Source organism: Solanum pennellii, chromosome 12, assembly GCF_001406875.1.
Source record: "Solanum pennellii chromosome 12, SPENNV200".
Taxonomy (NCBI): domain Eukaryota; kingdom Viridiplantae; phylum Streptophyta; class Magnoliopsida; order Solanales; family Solanaceae; genus Solanum; species Solanum pennellii.
The window spans coordinates 16,303,152-16,312,341 of NC_028648.1; the positions used below are offsets into that span (position 1 = coordinate 16,303,152).

A 9,190-nucleotide genomic window follows, 5' to 3' on the forward strand; every position below is an offset into this window, starting at 1 on the left:
GAGGACCTTGAGCGGGAGAAAATTTCACCAATATTTTTCTACTTATATATTGAAATAAAAAAATTTCACTTTTGACAAAAATTTATGCGGAAAAATTTCATATGTTAGTCAAACGAAAAGACCACAGTTGCGCATACACAATCTTTTTTTTAGTCAAAATTGCAGCTCGTCCTAAAAGTTTCCCTAGTGTGAGATCGATCGTAATCTTGATGATCGATCTCTTCTTGACGTTTCTGTACACTAATTCTTTCATTTTCTTTGTATCGTTGATGCTCTGCTCTTATCGTTTCTCTTTATCATTCTACCACAACTTTTCTCGAAACAAAATTTCAGATTGATTTTTTTCTGATAGATTTTATTGTTTTTATGTTTTATTGATGTCTTCTACGCTAATTGTTTTTTCTTTATATCAGTGTTGCTCTGTCATAATCTTTTTTTCTTTATATTACTGTTGATCTGCCCAACTTTGTTCGAAAAAAAGTTCCAGGTTGGTTCATCTTCTAATCGAGTTATTTTGTTTCTTTATGTGATTTATTGATGTAAGTTGTTTCATCGTTGTATTCAAGCTACTCTTTTTGTTCTTCCTCTTTTTGTAACAATAAATATCTTAATAATATCAAAATCTGGTCTCTTTTCTATTATAAGATTAGTGGGAAGCAAAAATTATTAGATTGTTGTTTTAATAAATAATTTGATTTTGAAAAGTGTATATTTTATCTCTTAGATTAGGCAACCTGATATTGATCACTAAGAACCCTACAAGTTTTCTCAAGATTTATATTTCGTATAGATTCCATATAAAGTTTTACGAAACTTACTGTTTCATGAATAACATACCATTTTTATATATGTCACTACGTAGGATGGCTCCTTATCAATAGGCATAAATGTAATCGTCATATCATGGTTTATACTCTACTGATCTGGATCAGAATTACAGTTTAATATGGCCTCCAACATTATTCTTGTTAGCTGAAGAATTGAAGTGTCTATGCCTGATGGAGTAAAACTTTCAGTTAATCTAAGGCATCGTGCTAACCTGATCACTTTCATCCACAATTCTAACAACTCAACTGCCCTGTTATGTGCCATATTTCTCTATCTATACAACCTTAAGTTGATTGATTGCGGCATAGTTGGCCTTGAATATCTTCTGAAACATGTAATTGTGAAATCCTACCAAGTCACCTACAAATACATAGTAAATTTAGTAGTAATATCTGAATCTTAAACACGAGATTGTAAATGATTTGTCCCATCATTCCTCTGTTAAACCTGCTTATTTTGAGGTTTCGTTCTGTAAAAGTTGTTTGCAGTGTTAGGGTGTAATGCCTGTGAGATTGATAAGTAAGTATTATATTTTTATGAAAGTAGATATAGTAAGAGATTAGTTCTACTGTTGGCTCAACTCTGAAGCAGAATCACATGCTTGTGTTCTGATTCTATTCAAACTTTTTTGATAACACATATAATTGTTGTCATTATGTAACTCAAATAATATTTTATGCCAAGGATTCTTGTAAAATCATGTGATGGCTGTAATCTCCTTCCTTTTCCATCTGGATTGTTCTCCAATATGATGAGTTAAACTGAAAACCATGAATAATACCATTAAACAAAATAGTATACGTTTCAACTATCGTGTATGAATCATAACACACATCTCTATTTTGCGCCTCTAGTTATGGCAGGATGTATGGATCTAAATAGTTTTTTCTCCATCATCGTTTTTAATATAACTTTTATGTACTTTTAAATGTTATGGCTCATAGTAAGCAAAGGATACAACTAGTTGATCATCGGCTCGATGAAACCTATTTAGTAGGCATGCAAATGTTTTAGGATTATGGTTTTCGAAAAAACAAAAGAATAATATGAAACATGATGCCCATGTGTTATATATTACAATACAACTTTAGGAACTCGTAAAACAGTTGAGACACATTTGCAAGTGTGTGGAATTATTAAGAATTATACTGTTTGGTATCACCATCGAGAACGTTTGGGCGAGCCATTTTAAGAATCTAAATTTGAATTTGAATATGAAGATAGTGATGAAGTAGATGAATGTGATAGTGAGGATGAAGTAGAAGAATTGTTGAGGGATTTATATCATAATCCTGATGGACGAACTACACACAGTTATGGTGATGATTTTCTTGAGGAGGAACCAAATGTTGAAGCAAAAATATTTTACAACTTATTGATGTTTTTAAAGCAGTCTCTGTATCAAAATTCCAAAGCTTCAAAGCTATCCTCTTTGAATAAATTGCTTCACATCAAAAGTATGGGTTGTTAGAGTAATGTGTCATTTACAATGTTATTGAAATGTTGAAAGAAGAGTTGTTGCCGGATGGAGCCCATTTGCAAGACTCATATGATGAGGCAAAGAAGATAATTAAAGAACTCAGCCTTTCTTACAACAAAATTGATGTTTGTACTAATGATTGCATGTTATATATGAAGGAAGTTAGTCAACGCTATTCTTGCAAAGTTTGTCGGGCGTCTAGATGGAAGATAGGTACACATAGCGAGGAAACAAGGCATAAAAAAGTAATAAAGATAGCATCAAAGAGCTTACGCTATTATCCTTTAAAGCCTAGACATCAGAGGTTGTTTATGTATACAAAGACATCTACTCATATGATATGGCATAACGATAAAAGAGTTGATGATGGAATAATGAGACACCCAGCCGATTCAATGGAATGGAAGTCATTTGATGAACTTCATCCTTCATTTGTGGCTGAGCCTCGTAATGTTCGACTTGGACTTGCTAATGATGGATTCAGCCATTCCAAAATTCAAAAACCTCACATGGCATTTTGGACAGTGGTGCTTATTCCTTATAATTTACCACCTTGGTTGGGCATGAATCAAGAAAATTTTAGTTTGTCAATGCTTATTCCTGGTCCAAATGGCCCGGAGATAGAATAGATACATATCTTCAGCCTTTAATAGAGGAATTCAAAGAATTATGGGAAGTTGGTATTGAGACCTATGATGCATTAGCTACAAAAAAATTTAAGTTTCATGCTTCTTTGTTGTGGACCATCAATGACTTTCCAGCATACGAAAATCTATCTGGATGGAGTACAAAAGAATATTTTTTATGGGCAAGTTGCAATAAAGACACTTTATTAACTCGATTTACTAATAGTAAGAAGGAGTGTTATATGGGTTATCAGCGTTACCTTCCTCATAATCACAAATGGAGGAATGAGAAGAAGTCATTTGATGGTACAGAGGAGAAAAGACCCCCACTACAAATGCGTTCAGGCATTGAGATATTTAATCAAGTGCAGGATCTTGAAGGGCTACAATTATCAAAGGATCCAAAGAAAAGGAAGAAGATATCACATGAAAATCGAAAGGATAATTTGAAGAAAAAAAAGTTTCTTTTTGGACTTCCATATTTGAAGAGTATATTGTTGCAATATAATTTGGATGTTATGCATATTGAAAAAAATATATGTGATAATATTATGGGGAAAATCATGAACGTAAAAGGAAAGACCAAGGACACAATTTATACTCGGTTAGATTTTCAAGAAATGAACATTAGGCAAGAATTGCACCCTATACAAAAGGGGGAGAAAATTGAAGTTCCAAATGCATGTTGTACATTGTCTCCCTAAGATAAGCACAAATTATGCCTTTTCCTAAAGAATCTAAAGGTTCCTGATGGATTTTCATCTAATATTTCTCAATGTGTGAACCTGAACGATCATAAGATGTCTTGGTTGAAAAGTCATTATTTTCATGTTCTTCTACAACATCTACTTTCTCTTGCACTTCATGGTATGTTTTCCAAAGAAGTTTGTGAACCTCTTATTGATCTATCTTTATTTTTTCATATTCTTTGATCAAAGGATTTGAGAATTGATAACTTTGAACATATTGAAGCTCAAATTCCCATTACATTTTGCAAGTTAGAAAAGATCTTCCCTCATTTATTTTTTGATGTCATGGCTGATTTAACTATTCTTTTAGCTACTGACGGTAAGATTGTTGGATCTATTCATTATCAATGGATGTATCTGGTTGAACAATGGTTATATTTTCTAAAATCTTTCATTGGTAATAGGGCATGTCTAGAAGGTTGTATTGTAGAAGGCTACATTGCAAATGAATGTATGACCTTATGTTCAAGGTATCAACATAGAATTGACACAAAACTTAGTCATCCTGAAATAAATTATGATGGGTGTTTAAAGCAATCTAATGTAGGTTTATCATTATTCTATCAACAAGGAAAAACATTGGGAGCTAAAACTCCATTTGTACTTGAAGAAGATGAACTAGAACAAGCACACATATACATATTGAAGAAATGTGATGAAGTCTTACCATATCTAGAGTATAGAGATTTACTTCATATATTCTCATTATTATTTACATAGGATTATATATTTTTTTAAATTTAATGGTTAACTTCAATTTTGTAGGGATTCTGCACAAACTCATGAGAATGCTCACCACTTGTCTGATGTTGAATGGAATTGACAATTTATTGAATGGTTTAAGGATAGGGTGAAAAATAAATAAACATAAAATTTGATATTATAATATGGTAAAAGTCATTCTAATGTAACATCCTAATTTTTATAATAGGTTGCACAATTGCATAAAGGAGGATCTAGTCATATCATGGAAGATCTTCTCTCGCTTTCACGCGGTCCTACCCGCTATTCGACGCATTCTAATAGTCACGTTGTTAATGGATATAGATTTCATGTAAAATATTATGATAAAAGGTTAAGGACTCAAAATTGTGGTGTTGTTGTATTGGGGGATATGATAAAGATAGTGAGAACCTTCATTACTATGAAGTTTTAACAGATGTTATTAAGTTGCAATTTGTCATGGATAGAAGAGTAACTTTATTTCTTTGTAATTGTTATGATGTGTATGATAAAATAAAAGGAATTAAAAAAGATGAGTATGATTTCGTGAGTGTTAATCCGGACATATTCCTCAAAACAAATGAGCCATTTGTTTTAGCGGACCAAGCAACTCAAGTATTTTATGCTAATGATAATTACAAAAAAGGTTGGCAAGTAGTGAGGAAGACTCAACCTCATGATTCCTACGAGATTATTGAACAAATGGATGATGATTTTGTAGATTTAGGAAATCCTTTAAAAAAAGAAACGTAAAATAACTAATGAGTTGAAGTACATTTTTATGAATCAATGTATTCACTATTACACTTTACGATGACGTGATTTCTTTTATGCCTACATTTTCCAAATATTATTTTTTCTAATTTTGGATCTTTTTGTAGATTCAAGATGAATCCATTGAAGACTAAAAATGAGGCTGACTCATCTATGAAGAGTACTATCAGATATACCTTTGTCACGCCTGGTGCTATTGGAAAGGGATGAGGAAGAGGGCTTAAATCTTTGGCTGAGAGAAGAAATTTGCCAACTAAGAGTTATGTTTCTCAATCTAGTGATCTGGTTAATCAGTACATACAAGAAATATAAACAAGTAAGAAATTTTCCAACCAAGAGTGATTGATCTAAGAAAATCTTCTACAGTATTGATAATATGCTTTGTTTTCTCCATGTTGTGTAGGGAAGGAACGAGGCAAAAACTTACAAACTCTACTTTGTTTACTAGTCAAGGAGTGAAAACAATAACTAAGAACTCGATTGATCTTGATAAACAAAAAAAACAAATTAACCCCTTAGCTCATGCATTGACTAATCTCGGTAAGAAATACACCAAGAAGTCTAGAGAAGTAATATTTGTGAAAATCTTCCTCCTTTTCAAATTAAAGTTCATGTTTGTCTGTAATATTATTAGTTCCTTACTTTCCAGATGTAGCACATAGTAGCTCCCCAAATAGCAACAACCATTTCCGTCTTAAACTTCTATTTAAAGAAGAGGATGAAAATTACTTGATATGCTAAAACTTGTTTTCATATTTCTTATAGTTTCTCGCTCTCAAATAGAATAAAGTATTGATAATATGATGTGTTTTATTCATGTTGTGTAGGGAAGGGCTTCACTTGATAAGGATATGCAAACTATTGATAAGGTTATGGAACACTCTCAAACAACTAAAAAAGGTCAGTTTCAATAGATATCTTATTAATTCATAATGCTGAATTTGATTGCATAGTTCTTCCTATATTATACAATGTAGGTTCATCTAATTCTACAAAGATAAGAAGAGTTCGAGGGAGCAACATGTGCAAAGAAGTTGCTTCACTTGAAAATGGAGAAAATCTTATAGTAACATTTTACAATAATCGAACTATTGGACCAAATACCAAATTATTTTCGAGGCATTTAGGAAAAAATGTTCGTGATCGTAATATTTGTCAATTGGGAGTAACCTCATGGAGTGATATTAAGCCATAAAAGTTATGTCACATGTGGGCAGCTGTTGAGGTAACAAATTTTAACTCCATTCAAATCTTTCTTTGACATATGCTTTGATTTTTTTTCAGTTTTGCGATTTCTTTCTCTACCTTGTATTGTGTTATTTGTTATGCTCTGTTTATTTCTTAACAGTTAAATGAGAAGTGTTCTAAAAACCGAGAAAAGTTATCCTAAATCCTTATACAAGTTACATCCTAAATGAATAAGGATACTAAAAAAAGTTTATCTGGCGAAGTTTCCAAATCTTTTTGTCTTATTTACTTCAGTACTACTGCTTATTTTACTAGAAAAACATATATTTTTCATTTTTTTACATTCCTGATTCTTATCTCTTGGTAATAACTCAACTCATGTCTCTATTTTTATATCACAAATTTGAGGCTATTGACATGAATGATCATCATGATCATATCTTAGGAGGGATGAATGAGTTATGGAACAAATGGAGAGGACACTTACATGCAAAATATGTCAAGAATAATCCCATTAAACAGTATATCAAAATTATTCCAAGGGGAGTAGACAAAAAAGAATGGGAATGGTTAGTAAATGAACATTTTACTTCTGAAAGTTTTCAGGTATGTATGTTACTTATGTTTATTACTAGGAAACAACCTTGAAGCTTGTTTATTCATGAGATGCCTTATGTATCAATAATTTTGTTATAAATATTCTAATTAAGCATATTATTTAACAAATACAGGCGAAACCATAAGGAATGCAACAAATCGATCTAAGTTGAAGATGCTTCATCATATTGGTAGCACACCTATTCAAGAGATTAATTATCAAACGGTAATGTTAAAAACTATTTTCCTTGATGAAGGATTTATGAAGTTTGTGTTATTTGACGTGTTTGGCTTTGATGTAAAGGGTGGGAATTATGGCAATCCACCAGATTTGGCGACTATTTTCTTAGAGACTAGTAAGAAAGATTACAAGTTTGTTGAACCTAAAGCAATTGAAAAATATGTACACTTGGTAAATTCAATAAGTTAATTGCTTTGAACTGTTATGTCTTTTGATAGAAAATGTCATTTTATATATTTTTTAGGCTCAATTTGAGGAAATAAATCAAGAAGATCCACCTCTATCTAGTATAGAGATTGTACAAAAATGTTGTTGACTACAAACTCGTAGCCATGTAATTGGATTTAGGGGTGGAGTGAAGGCGAAAGATTTGAAAGGTGGAACTTCTTCAAAAGCGTAACCTTTGCCTGCGCTACGTTCAATTGGAGAGGATAACAAATTCTTGAATAAAGAAATCAAATCCTTGAATGAGGAAAAAAAATCCTTGAATGATTGCTTGTCTACCTTAGAAGATAATATGAAACAATTTTTGATGCTCAACAATAAGATCTACCACCTACAATATCACATGTTTCAAATTAATGACAACAGTTTTTCTTGTGACCAAGTAAGTAAGAATATACCCGACTTTATTTTATTATAAGAAGGCTTTTAATTCATGAGATAATAGTTCTACATCAATACCCATCATAACCACCACTCCACTGGTATGGATAATTCTGTTATATTTGCCAACATAATAGTATAATTCGAGAGAAACATTTAATGCTGATATAAAGAAATGTACTAACTGTCGTATTATAATCATCATTTTATATCTAGTACTTTGATATGAAGCTACAAATGAAAGAACAAAGATAAGGATGGGTAGCAGAGATATATGTTAATGCAAGGCTAACAGAAAAGACCAGAAGGTGCTCAAGTTTTTTGATTAGTTGAAAAAGAAGCCAAAGGACAAAAAACAGAGGACAAGTTCAAATTTCAATAACTATTGTTTAAAAGTTAACGCAAAAGGCCATGCATGTCGAATACTTGCTCATATTTTCATCGTCACTAAATTGGTGGGTACTTAACTCTTCATATCACTTACGAAATCCTTAATAGTTGTAGTTTGTGAAACTCTAAAATGTAATATAAAAACTCTAGGATCATTGGTACTTCATATGTCTGACTAAAACTTTTTCCCATTGTTAGAAAGATTTTTAAAATGAATAATATTTTCAAGAGGCCATATATACCTGATTAAAAGCTGGCTTTGAACATTCCTTTATTCATGGAGGAAAAAGAGTAGTGTTGGATAAGATGGAAACGAATCTCGAGCTCAAAAATTGGCATATGAATTCTTAAAGAATGACACGTTACCGATTCTGAAACACATCAAGTAGCTCACTATGGCATGAATTATCATACTCTGAGGCCAAAGGGAGGATTAAAAAAGGTGATAGAGTGTGACAAATAGGTTTTGGCTCAGGTTCCAAATGTAATAGTGTTGTTTGGCATGCTCTAAGAACTATTAATCCTAAGGATCTGGAGAAAAATCCATGAACTGATGAGATTCAAGACTTCGCAATTCATGTTCCTGCAGTGATGCCTCTTTAATATATAGCTGAATGTTTTATTTATTTTTCTGATTGTATGTCATAAGGGATAGTTAGATCACCTGATTACTATTCTGTCTCATACATTATATTGTGGTTTATACAAAGGCGATTCAATTGAACTATGCATTCAAGATTAAATACACAAGGACTATCTATCTGGAAAAAAAAAGTAAAGCCAGCATCTCTGTCTGCATTATCGTCTGAATTATTTTGGGGATTGGGCAAGATTCAAATAGGGATGGAAATACACAAGATCTTTTTCTAGGCAATGCAAAATTACAGTCTGCATTAACAATGTTATAAGTTTTGAGATTATGTTTATTTCACACGAGATTTCTTCCTTGTTTATTATTCATTATAGTTGTTTTTTTCCGTACGTATTT

General features: G+C 31.9%; 2 pseudogenes; both read left to right on the plus strand.

Moving 5' to 3' along the window:
- Positions 1-2,682: 2,682 nt before the first annotated feature.
- Positions 2,683-7,849, plus strand: LOC107006125 (annotated as a pseudogene).
- Positions 7,850-8,285: 436 nt separating this feature from the next.
- On the plus strand, positions 8,286-8,751 carry LOC114075265 (annotated as a pseudogene).
- Positions 8,752-9,190: the final 439 nt, after the last annotated feature.